At 44.4% G+C, this 12377-nt stretch overlaps 1 protein-coding gene and 1 long non-coding RNA gene across 23 annotated transcripts in view; one reads left to right on the top strand and one right to left on the bottom strand.

Annotated features, from left to right (window-relative positions):
• The window catches only part of SVIL (supervillin), a 142917-nt gene that overhangs the window by 55002 nt on the left and 75538 nt on the right, over window positions 1-12377 (top strand). The window lies entirely within an intron of this gene.
• On the bottom strand, window positions 2292-7427 carry LOC133209656 (uncharacterized). Its single transcript, XR_009724722.1, has 3 exons — window positions 7129-7427; window positions 5982-6148; window positions 2292-2466 (listed from the first exon to the last, which is right to left on the bottom strand). It is a non-coding gene; the product is annotated as an uncharacterized LOC133209656 (long non-coding RNA).

Below are 12377 nucleotides of genomic sequence, written 5' to 3'. Positions count from 1 at the left end.
TTAGTATGAAGACCAGAGTTTTAGATTTTAAAAGAGCAAACTTGAACTCATTCAGAGCTCAGCTGGGAGGGATTCCATGGGAAGCTTCCATGGAGGATAAAGGAGCAAAAGTGCTGGGAGATGTTCAAGAATGCTCTATTGGAAGCACAAAACCAGTTTGTTCCCTTTCAAGATAAGGGAAATAGGTGGGGCAAGAAACCCCCTTGGCTAAACTGCAAGCTTCTGAATCTGCTCAAAACCAAAAGAGAAGTGTGCCACATATGGAAAAATGAATACCTGTTGAGAACTACAAGGGCATTGCCAGGGTGTGCAGAGATGCACTTAGGAAAGCAAAACCTCAAGTTGAATTGAAACTGACAAGAGGTATTAAAAACTACAAGAAAAGGTTCTTCAGGTACGTAAACAACAAACAGGAACAGTAGGAAAATATTGGCCCACTGTTAATCAGGAGAGCTGAATTAAGTCACCAACAACACTAAAAAGGCAGAAATTCTCAACACTTTCTTCACCTCTGTCTTTACCAGCACATTTGGCCTTGGGAACAAAACCCAAGGTTTATACAAACACAGATCCAGCATCAGTGAAGGAAGAGTTCATATTGGAACTATTACAGGAGCTTGACCCCTACAAATCGATGGGCCCTGGCAATATCCACCTGAGGCTGTTAAAAGAGCTGGCTGATGTCGCTGGGAGGCTGCTCTTCATAATCTTTGGGAAGTTGTGGAGATGGAGGGGCATTGCAGAAGACTGGAAGAAGGCTAAGAAAGGTTTCTCACAGCCTTCTTCTAGAGAAACTGATGTGTTATAATCTAGACAAGTGGTCTGTGTGGTGGGTGAGGAACTGACTGGCTGTCCACAACCAGAGGGTGTCATAAATAGCTCTTTTTCAAACTGGCAGCCTGTCACTAGTGGGGTCCTCCAGGGATCAGTGTTGGACCCAATGCTGTTTAATATCTTCATAAGTAATCCGGAAGGTGGCATCAAGTGTGTCCTGATGAGTTTGCTGATACCAAACTGAGGAGACAAGTGGACACTTTAAAAGGGAGACCCACTGCACAATAAGCTTGTCTAGATTATTCTATCTTATTATTATAGGCTGGAAGAGTGAGCTAACAAAATCGAATGAAGTTCAACAGGGAGAAGTGTAAGGTTTTGCACATGAGTAAGCACAATCCAAGACTGCAGCACAGGTTGGGATGGACCTAGCTAGGGAGCAGCTCTCTGGAAAGAAGCTCAATATGAGTGGACAGTGCGCAGCTGCAGCAAAGACAGCTAACAGGATGCTGGCTTGCATCAACAAGGGCATCACCAGCAGAGATGAGATGTCATTATCCCACTCTACTCAGTGCTTGTCAGGCCACATCTGGGATACTGTGTCCAGTTTTGGTTCCTCCTATGCAAAAAGAGACATGGACAGGCTGGAGAGGGTCCAGAGAAGGGCCACAAAGATGATCAAAGGACTGGGAAGTCTGTCATATGAGGAAAGGCTGAGAGAGCTGGGTTTGTTCAGCCTTGAGAAAAGAAAGCTGAAGGAAGACCTTATCACCGTATTCCAGTATTTAAAGGTTGGATACAAAGAAGATGGAGATTACCTTTTTACAAGGAGTCACATGGAAAAGAGGAAGGGTAATGGGCACAAGCTACTCCTGGGGAGATTCTGATCAGATATGAGAAAATTTATTTGCACTCAGAACAATCAGCCACTGGAATAATATCCCTAGGGAAGTGACAGATTCCCAGATGTTGGACACTTCTAAGATTCATCTGGACAGGAAAGACTAAGATAGATTGGACCATATGATCCTTGAGGTCCCTTCCAATCTGGTATTCCATGATTCTGTGATCCTATTGCCCCTGAGAACTGTGAGTAGTAAACAGAAGTCTTGCTGCAGAACTTGCCCCATTTCCCTGCTGGCTTTTGCAGCCCTCCTGAGTGTTGTCTTCCTGCAGCAGCTGAACATATTGCTGCCTCATCTGTGCTAGCAGAACACTTGGCTCAGTGCTAGACTGTGCTCACACATGACAGGCCCCTAGCGACTGATGATTTTGTAGCATCAGCTGGCACAGGGCTGTGCCCCACTGTGTCCTGCTGGCTAAGAAGCATTGTATTGTGCACATCTCCGATTTTAATACAGGATTCCTCAGCAGTGGTTTTGCTTCACTTTTAGACAAATACTACTGCAGGTGTATTTTCAAAACCTGAGTTGTAAGGCCTGCCTTGCAAGGACCTAGTCTAGCACCTTTACGTAGCTGGTTGTTAGTATATTACTTTAATAGCCAGTGACCATCAAGACATCTAGGGAGACCTTCATTCTTTCCAACTCTGATTTGATCACACTGCCTGGCCTTTCTTTAAGTGATGCCTGTTTTCTTTTTCCATTACATATGCTCAGTGGCTCTCTTCAAACAGCACAGCGTTCCTTTGATGCTATTCATGGGACAGACAGGTTGACTGGTGAAGGAATGCTATTCATGGGACAGACAAGTTGACTGGTGAAGGAAATTTACCTGCAAAAGAAAAATGTCCAAGACTATCAGTATATGCTTACGCTATTGCACTTCAGTTGTTGGCCTGCTCCATAGTGTGCTCTGTGTGCCCCAGGTTGGTTCAGGTCTCATGAATGCAGGTTTAGTTTCCAGTGTCCAGATCTTGTGTAGTAGAGGAGAGAGTAAATATCAAGTACATAAGAAGGACATGGACCTGTTGAAGCAAGTCCAGAGGAGGGCCATAAGGATGATTAGAGGGCTGGAGTACCTCTCCTGTGAAGACTGGCTGAGAGAGCTGGGCTTTTTCAGCCTGGAGAAGAGAAGGCTCTAGGAAGACCTTAGAGCAGCCTTCCAGTACATAAAGGGCGCCTAAAAAATGCTGGAGAGGGATTATTTCCAGGGAATGTAGTGACAGGACAAGGGGGAATGGCTTTAAACTGAAAGAGGGTAGATTTAGACTAGATAGAAGTTCTTCACTGTGAGGTTGGTGAGGCATTAGCACAGGTCACCCATAGAAGCTGTGGATGCTCCATCCCTGGCAGTGTTCAAGGCCAGGTTGGACAGGGCTTTGAACCTGGTCTAGTGGCAAGTGTCCCTGCCTGTGGCAAGGGGTTGGAACTAGATAATCTTGAAGGTCCTTTCCAACCCAGATCAGTTGATATGATATGATAAAATCATATGATTTTATGATTCTAACTCTGCTAAATTAGGCAGCCCTTTACTGAAGCCTCCTGGAGAAGGAAACCAAAACTGTGCTCCGTTAGGTGGCCTGGTTTAGGGAGGGGTAGAGTGAGCAAAGAGAGCCAGTGAGGTGGGACTGGGTCTCTGATGGAAGAATCTGCAGTGAGAGCCTGAGAATAGCTAGGGGTAGATGTGGAGAGATACTGTAGAGATTTGTAGAAGTAGAGGTAGATTTAGCGATACTGATGAGTGTGGTCTGATTACCCTTAGTATGGGGTGGAGGAGGAAGGTGAAGTACGCAGAGGTCAGCAGAAATAAAATCAGGAGAGGGGGATTGGCAGTGATGAGAGCTAGGAGACTAAAAGGAGTAGAGCTTGGAATGGCAGCCTAGTCTCAGGAAGATGCGTGAAATTTGGGGTAAGTAGAGCTGAGCTCCTTCCCTGTGACAGTAAAAGGTGTGGTGTGCCCATGCATTTCCCTTCCAGCCATCACACAGGCATCAAGGTTGCACCAGCATTGGGGGCTGTCCTCTATATTTTCCCACGGTGGTTCCAGAAAGCTAGACTGTAACAGATCTCCTGGCTCCCCAAGTAGCTGCCCTTGTTCTTTCATTTGTAAGCTGTTTCTCTGCTCACCACATTTCATTTAAACGAAGTCCTGATGGTTTTGCTTTTGAGCTTGAACTGACCATCTATACACCAGGAAGAACACCTCTTTGTTACCTCACTGAAACCCCTCCTGTTTTCTCAGTTAATGTGTGCCTGCAGCAGGTGATTGTCAATTATGTGGTAGATGTATTTCCTCTCGTGTGACTAAAGGCTGGGGTGGCAGTTGACTCCTGTAAGGTTACTGAGGAAGTGGCCTGTTTGGGGGAGTGTATGAGGAAAAAAATCTTCAACTTTGATTTAAAAGTTAAGTAGTTATGTGAGCCACTACTCTGTTCTTTCAGCATCACCTTTGATATGCATAGATTTTGCCAAAATTACATTTCTGCCCTGTTCCTCGAGAAAGAACTTTACTTGGTAGCTTTGCACCAGACAGGTATAACTGAGTACAAAACCGTGCATTGTAGAGGAATGAAAAAGCCATTCTGCTTTGTGAGGGTGACTTCCCTATTGCTTAGGTGTTCTTTTGCATATAAGGTATTCAGAATATGGATTAAAAAATGCTATTTTTTTTCATTGTTTTCCATCTTTAGCACAGTGGAGGAGATACTGCTGTGTTTCTAAAATGTCCCAGGAGTTCCTTCCTCAATCCTGTCCTTTGGAATTTTCAATGTCTGTGAGCAAAGATGGAAAATGGAGTGTTAGAATTGAGAAAAGTCAACTGTTACTTTACCTCCTGTTTAAGATTAAAACTGAAACAAAGCATAGAAGCATTTGAAAGCAACTGTTAGTGTGCAGTCACACAAACAGTCCTAAATTAACTTGTGTCACCTGTAAGAGTGTCAGTATTTTTTTTTTTCCTGGGTGTGCCCAAGTTTATTGACATTCTCCTTTTTAAGAAAGGAGTTTGTCAGTGTCTCTCGCTCTGAGAGACTAGAAACAAATGGGTGAACCTTTTTCCTCTAGCAGGTAGTGCAAGCCCAGTAGGTTTTCTCTCATCCCAGCCTGTATGTCTGTGAAGTGTTGACTGACTTCTATAGTTCAGGGTTATCCTGACTTCTTCCTAAAACTCTGTTAACAGGTCTAGTGCACATAGAATTATATACTATTTGGGTTGGAAGGGTTCTTCAAGATCTACTGTCGACCCCCTGCCACAGGCAGGGACACCTCCCACTAGATGAGGTTGCTCCTCGTGCAACCTGGCCTTGAGCACTGCTAGGGATGGGGCAGCCACAGCTTCTCTGGGCAACCTGTTCTAATGCCTTGCTACCCATGACTGAGTTTATCTCATTCCTAATATGTTGTTTAGTTTCCTGCAGCATTCATTATTGATTATAGTCATAAGAGCATACTGTGCTGCTGATCTAAGCAAATGGGACACAAAGCAAATTAGCTTATTTTAGGACTACTTGTGTATAATTGTGTCTGACTGGCCCTTTTCTGAATGCATGTGCCCAACTTCTTTGTATTCCTGAAGCATGTATTTGGTGAGAATAGACTTTGAGCAGAAAATCAGCAGTTCTGAGCCAAGATCTGTGTGTGCATCTAGGCAGAGCTTCATCCCAAAATAATAAGCCTCCAAACTGTTAGCATGATTCCCAGCTGCATTTTTAAACATGCACTATTGAGTGATTTGGCCATAGATGTTAATGCTTTTAATTATAATCATGTGAACCCCAGGTTCATTGAACAAACAGGACATAACTGTGGTAGTTTGATTTCTTTCAGTGGGGTGATAATCACAGCTTAGTTTTACTCCCTGTGTGTTAAGAGATTTTTCTAGCTGTGAGAAATATCAGGTAGATGTACTGTTATATCTCATAGTGTTCGGCAGGTATTCAAGCCTTACAGGGTTTAAATACCCAGCAGGGTGGTATCGTTTTGCTAGTACTGAGAAGCTAAGACATGGAGTTTACAAAATACAAGAACTACAAGTCTCCAGGACTATGGGCAGGATAGTTTGCTGCCCAGCAACCTCCCATAGACCTGTACTCCCTGTGCCTGTCCCTGCTGCCTGGAGACAGTCTTGCCAGCTCCTCTGGTCTTGCCCTCACTGGGGATGCTTCATTGAAGACAGCAAAGTGCTTACGAAATTGGATGCCAATTTTAGAAATATCAAGGTACAAGTAACATCCGAACTGTCCTGGTATTTTACTGTTCAGTGCCAGTCACGGGTGGGAATAAAGGACAGAAATGCACTGCCTGTACTGACCTGCAGGGAAAAAGCCATTCTGAGCAGCGCTTGGAGGGGGTGATCTGTGCGGCTCTCCTCTCTCTGCCGGCTCTAACCAGGGTGCGGTCTCCCGGCTTTCCTAGTAGACTCTGTGCTGGGAAAGAGAATAGGATGGGGTCCAAATCGAGCATCTTGAGATTACCTTAAGGTATAAAGGAAAAACTAGTCTGAATCACAGCAGAGACAGTGAACAGCAGAAGCAAGGGTTGGGGTTTTTTTGCTAGATACAGCTATTTTGGGGACAGTAAGTCATTACTTTTGAAGCCACCTGTCTGACTTGCAGTGAATCTTACCGTAAGTGATAAAAAGCATTAAATAATTAAGTAGTAGTGTTCAGATGAGTATCTGCACCTTGCTTTCATCTAGTTCCCTTGGTTCTGATGTTTGACAAGTACCTGTCAGCCACTCGGCACTGTGAAGGTGGCTGTTTATCCCCGCGCTGCTGCCCTACTTTCAAGCAACTCATGCAGCGAGAAACCTGATTATTTTTTCCAGCCTATTGGTCCTAAAATGTGCTGCGGCGAAAAGCTGTACCTGAACTCGCTGCACTTTCGCTCTGCCTCTGGTATAACCGAAGTACATCTCCCTCGGCAGCGAGTTACTGGCTGAGCTCACCCTCCCTCGTGGGAGCAGCCAGAGCTCCGGGGCTGATGGTGCCGAGGGGCAGGCCCTGCTGGCGGTGCCCAGCGGCTGAGGGGGGCCAGCGGGGCCTGGTGGGTAGGTGGTCAGGCAGGCAGGCTCCAGCTGCCGCCGCGCAAGGTATAAACACTGGGTGACCTCCCCGCCAGCCAGTCAACTCGCGTGTGGCCTTATTAGGCAAGCTGCGGCTGCCGGGACGGAACATGCTGGATGGCGGCGGGGGGAGTCCGCGGCCCAGAACGGATCCAGCCCAGATCCCGGGAGAGACGACCCAGTAGCGTGGTGCTGCCGGCGTGCTGCCAGCCAGCGGCTGCTGCCGGAGCCCAGCTGTCCGCGCCAGCACCGGGGGTTCTGCGAGACGTGGCTTGAAAAACTAAAACCCTGTTGTGCAGGCCGTAGTGACAGGAGCTCTCTCGCCTGAGGTGCCTTTCGTGCGCTTGGTTATAACCTTAGGACACCAGCTCACGCTGTCATCCTGCATACTGGAGTGGTTTGTGGTGGCCTTTGTTAAGTGTATTTTTGTTCCCTGTGCTGCCTGCTTCTAGAGGCACACCTGAACTAAGAGGAATTACTTTGTTGTATATGACTTCACAACTTGTTTCTTCTCTCTTCTTGCACAGTTTCATGCCCTTTATTGGGAGACTGTTACTGGCTAAAGCAATGATCCTGCTCCCAGGAAAAGGGGAGTATTGGCACCCACTGCCTTTGTGCAGACCAGGGTTTGACTAGATTGCTTCATACCCACCTCATAAAAGCTGACTTTCACATGGAAGAAGGCTTTAAAAAAAACCCAGCAAAACAATAAAACAAAACAAAAAAAAACCCTGTGGTGTGTTTTTCCTATAGTAAAATCCCCACAGATTTAGTACTGTATAGTACAAGCAGATGCATGCAAGGTTTCCTGGGCAGCCCTGGGAAAACTCTTCAGATGTGATTTGTGATTGACTTACTATTAATGATGGGTATCCTTCTGAGCACTGGGCATGTCTGATTTTTGCAGAGGCCTTGGGAGTGTATGAGACCAATAACGAGAAAAGGCTGTGGCTGCTATGTATTTGAACCTGCTCTCTAGAGAACAGGCTCCAGAAATGCAGCATCACTGTGCTAACCAGATTTTCTTTCCTCATAAATTTTTGCTGAGCCATGTTGGATGCAAATTAAGCCTGGTGTATGTGCTTTTTCATAGTGACATTATTTTCAGTGGCAGTGCTTGTAGTTGAGCTGTCCTACCTTGACCATCAGCTCTTGAATAAAGTACCTGCTTTTTCTTCATTTCTTTTACTAAATATTTCATTTTCTGAGAAAGCATTGCAACATGCTATAAACAGGATGGAAGCTGGGGTCATGGATTTGTTGTCTGCAAGGCTGCTGTCTGCCTGAGGCTTGAAAATGACAGTTATATATCAAGGTAAGTATGCAGGGATATGATGTGGCCTGTGAAATGTCACATCACAGTGGTAAACAAAATTGATGTTTCCCTTAGATGACTATCATGAAGAGCCAGAGAACTTTGTTATAAATTCTTCCTTGTGGTATGCGTGTCTCTCTCTGCTTCCTTATTGGGCTCTTACATGTGTGCAGAGATAGCAGTGCAGAGGTGTTCAAGAGCAGCGTGGAGAAAACTCAGTAGCATGGCTGGGTTTTCTGCATGGCTTAGCTCCATAGGGCCACTTACTGCTCCAGGCAAGGAGACCTGTTTGTGCTGATTGTATGTAATCTGACAGGAAGTTCTCTGCAGACTGAAGAGACTAATAAAGGTGTCAGGAGATGGGGAAACCTGTCCTGGAAACACTGGCCGCTTGTTTGGAGGACAGTTTGCAGACAGTCTCTCACAAATGCAATTTAAACCCCCAGTCATTGCAGCAGTAAAGCTCTTATTCACTGCAGGAGTAAAGAAGCTGCTGCTTGTGTCACAACTTCAGTGAAGGATGTCCACAGAGCTGTGCCCAACACAGCTGCACAGTCTGAGCCGCAGCTGCCTTCTGGTGAGCCGTGATGTGAAATGCTCTCAGATACTGTTTTGCTAGGTAAAAACCCATGTCTCCCCAAAGTCCCTGGGATGTTTAATCATTTAAACTGTACATACTTTGGGGGATGAGTTTCTGCCTTATCCTCATTTCCAGCCATTTGCTCGGTCTGTGCCTAACTCTGCTCTGTACTTGACATCTGCTACTGTTTCAGGCCCACAGACAAATAGGTCTGACTCAATTCGGATAATGTGCCTCCCTGGTATATGTGATTACCATGAGAGGTGTGTGTGTGGCCTTTGAACTTCCTTTAAGGATTTAGTCTAGACTGATCCTACTCCTAAGGAGGAAAACCTTAAAGATCTTTTAATTATGCTACAGTCTTTCCATACGGTTTTGTGAACAATGATACAAGATGTGGGAATGTCAGGGGACGTTACCTTCTTGTTCTTTAGTTTTAAAAGGTGTTGCAAGATTGAAACATACCAAAATCTCCTTTTAGGAGCAATTCATTGCTAAAATTAATGGCTTGAGTAAGACTTCAAATCTGAAATAGTAATCTGGAGGCTAGAAGGTAGTGGTGTTTAGTGTGTGGTGTTCTTCCTTTTTCCAGAGCACATGAGTATATATCCAGTACAAAAGACCATCCATATTATTCTTAACACACCTGTCATGTTGTACTCAAATACTTCAGTCCCCTTTATAACACTTGTTACCCCACTTTTTTTTGATCTTTTTGCATGCAACCTGTTTTAAAGTATACCACAGAGGCAACACAGTGCTGAAGTTTATCTGAAGACTTGTCCAAAACGGAATCACTACCTGAACAGAAATCTTCTTGCCAGGACTACTGTTTAAGAGTGGTTGCACGGAGTGAGTTGGGGAAGAACAGTAAAGGGAAAAGGATGACATTTGCTTTTCACTGGAGGGATGATACCATGTCAGGAAACTTTATCCTGGTTTAAAAGTCTGTACGAATGGCCTCCATTCAGGAAATGAGAGTATCACTTGGCCAGGTACATGGGATTTGAATGGAGAAGACAAGATGGATTGGCATTGCCAATCTAGAATGATACTGTGTTTGCAAGCTGGGATGCTTGAACGTGGCTTGAGATGTTAACTGTCTGTTAAGTAATTATATTACTGTATTAATTTTCTGTTAGAGTATTTTCTCTGTCCTTTAGCTAAATTATTTCTTGAACACGCTTGCAGACATTGCTGGAGAGTGGGAAGAAAGAGAAATATAAGAAGGGAGGTTCTTCCAGTGCCCTGCCACTTACCTTTGGAAACACATGCCTACATGCCAAAAACTGACAGCATGGCATAGAATGGATGAGTAGCCTGGGAGGGAAGATCAGGTGGATTGATGGAAAAGTGTGGTCTGGTTTAGTCCTCTTTCCTGACCTTCATTCCTGTGATCATCCACAGCATCTCAGGTCTGTGTAGAGCTCACTTGTTATTCCAAGAGTGCTCTCATTGTCCAGAAGAGCAGCAGTGGAATAAAATTCATGAGCTTCTTTAGATCTCTACCTGTGAGATGTGGGTGAAAATATGTTTTGATTATCTTATTTATACAGATCATTTCAGTTTTATGTGCTGCTTGGACTCCTGTTTACCTAACCAGCATATTTGCTGAAAGTGTCTTTGCAGTCACTGCGGGTTTTCTTTCCTCTGCATTCTTGAATTTATTTGTTTTCAGGCTTTCTTCAAACAGCTGTCATGGGTTGCTTTGATTTTTATATTTATGATAACTACAAGTCACAGCAAAGTATTGAGTTCTCCTTATCACAGAGGAACACATCTAAATATAAATTCGTAAGTGATCAAAATTCAGCAAGAAAAGACTTGATCTTGGTGGGACCTGATTCATGACTCTTCAGTGCTTTGGGGCTGGCAGCCCTGGAAGTTGGGAACAGTTTTGCAAGCCATTTAAACTCCAGCTTTGATTACAGTGATTAGTTTTGCCAGACAAAAGGAGGATATTTTCCTTCTCTTCCTGTGGGAAGCTTCAGGAAAACATTTAGCTGCCAGCTGGTCTTTCATGAGCAGTCTCAGATTTGAAATGTATGCATGCTTAACCTCTAGCTCTTTGCCCAGATGACTGTAAACTTAACTTCCAGCTGATCTGCCCCCCTTTCTAAGGGCTGAACTGCTGTTCTCTCTTTGTTTGCTTATGCTGGAGGCTGCTAATGCTCAAGAATTACTTATGGCAGAGAAGGACAAGAACATTACTACCCTGTATTTGTAACACAGCCTTGATAACATAGTTTCACTGAGCATATTTTTAGGTCCTGGAGTCTAGATCTCTTAAGAGGACAAAATACTTTTCCTTCTCTCAAGCATTTGGAGGTAGATCTCTTTCTTCTGGATAGACTTGTTCTTAAACCTGCTGTTTCCAGCAAGCAGCAAAAAGATAAACCTAAGAATTCTTTTTCTTTGTGCCATTGCTTGACCCTGCTGACTTGCTGTTTTTACTAAGGTGTCTTCTCCATTGCCAAAGCTGGTGAAGGGACAGAACAGAGACTTGTCTTGCAGTCTTTTGATGGAAAGGAGGGAGAGAAGTTGTCAGTTACCTACGGTTATATCTTCCCAATGATCTGTGTGAAGCACGTAGCATTAGTGTAATACCCTAAGGCTTCAGCATCTCATAGTTTGAAGAGTTTTAATATTGAAGGCAGTGTTGACACATACCTCTCATCTTGAAGTGACACTGAACAAACTCTGGACAGTAGCACAATAGCACAGTTTCAGTACTAACAGCAGTGTTCTGAATGTGAATTCACAGATACCATGCAGAGAGCAATGAGTAGTGATCACCTTCCAACCTAACATGAAGAGAGCTTGAAGCTCTCTGTGAAGACCTTGATGCAGATGTTGCTTTTACTGGGTATTTTGCTTTCCTTTATAATAATTCTCATTGGTCCCACAAGATGACCCCTGTATTGTTGTCCTGCCAGCCATAAACAGCAGGGAGAGGAACCCTACTTGCACCACAGCCTATTGCAAGTTTTTTTTTTCCCAGGTGGTAGCCAGAGCTGTTGGAGAAACTGGCTTCTTGCTGTGTTCTTCAAGTAGAATTCAAACAGCACAAGCAAGAACCCATTTAAAATAAACAGATTTATGAAAGGTACTCTGGAGTTTTTCTGTCTTTCTGCATGCTTTACCTTCTGCACCTCATTCACTAGAAGGATGCTGAGGACAAAAAGTTGGAGGTAGTGTACAGCAGGGGAATGTGGGAGCCTGATCCCTCCCTCCACAACACACCCCTCCTCTCTGTCATGCCGGCATTGCCAGACATGGGGATGACAATCAAGTTGAGCTTACCTCCTGTGTTAGCCAGATGGGTTGATCCCTTTCCAGATCATAAGATCCTGTGCCTTTTTGTTTGTTTTTTTTTTATTTTTGATTCTGGCATCTCCTGGAAAGCATACCCAGAAAATATAAAAGGAATATTTACTACCGGTTAAGTCATCTGACTGGGTCACTAGGGGAGCAGGACCTAAAAAAGGTTCCACAGAGAGGAATGGGTAGGACTCTTTCCTGTCAGCCATGAGCTATTGCATCAGCTCAGCTGTCAAGTCTAGCTTCTCCTTCAGCCTTGCTAGACTACAGCCACAATATTCATCAAGTAAGTGTTTATCTGCACTTTATGAGAAACAGCTCCCTTACTGTGTACCATATGAGATACAGATGCTCCAGGTAATAATACCTCTATTCACAAGATCAAGTAAACAGTCTTCACACAAGCAGGGCTCGGAAATGAGG

Source organism: Neopsephotus bourkii, unplaced genomic scaffold (genome assembly GCF_033783945.1).
Source record: "Neopsephotus bourkii isolate Nb327-2 ecotype Australia unplaced genomic scaffold, CSIRO-AGI_Nbou_v1 NB_53, whole genome shotgun sequence".
NCBI classification, from domain to species: domain Eukaryota; kingdom Metazoa; phylum Chordata; class Aves; order Psittaciformes; family Psittacidae; genus Neopsephotus; species Neopsephotus bourkii.
The sequence above is the reverse complement of the archived record's forward strand: the minus strand, read 5'-3'. Positions and strand labels throughout refer to the sequence as shown.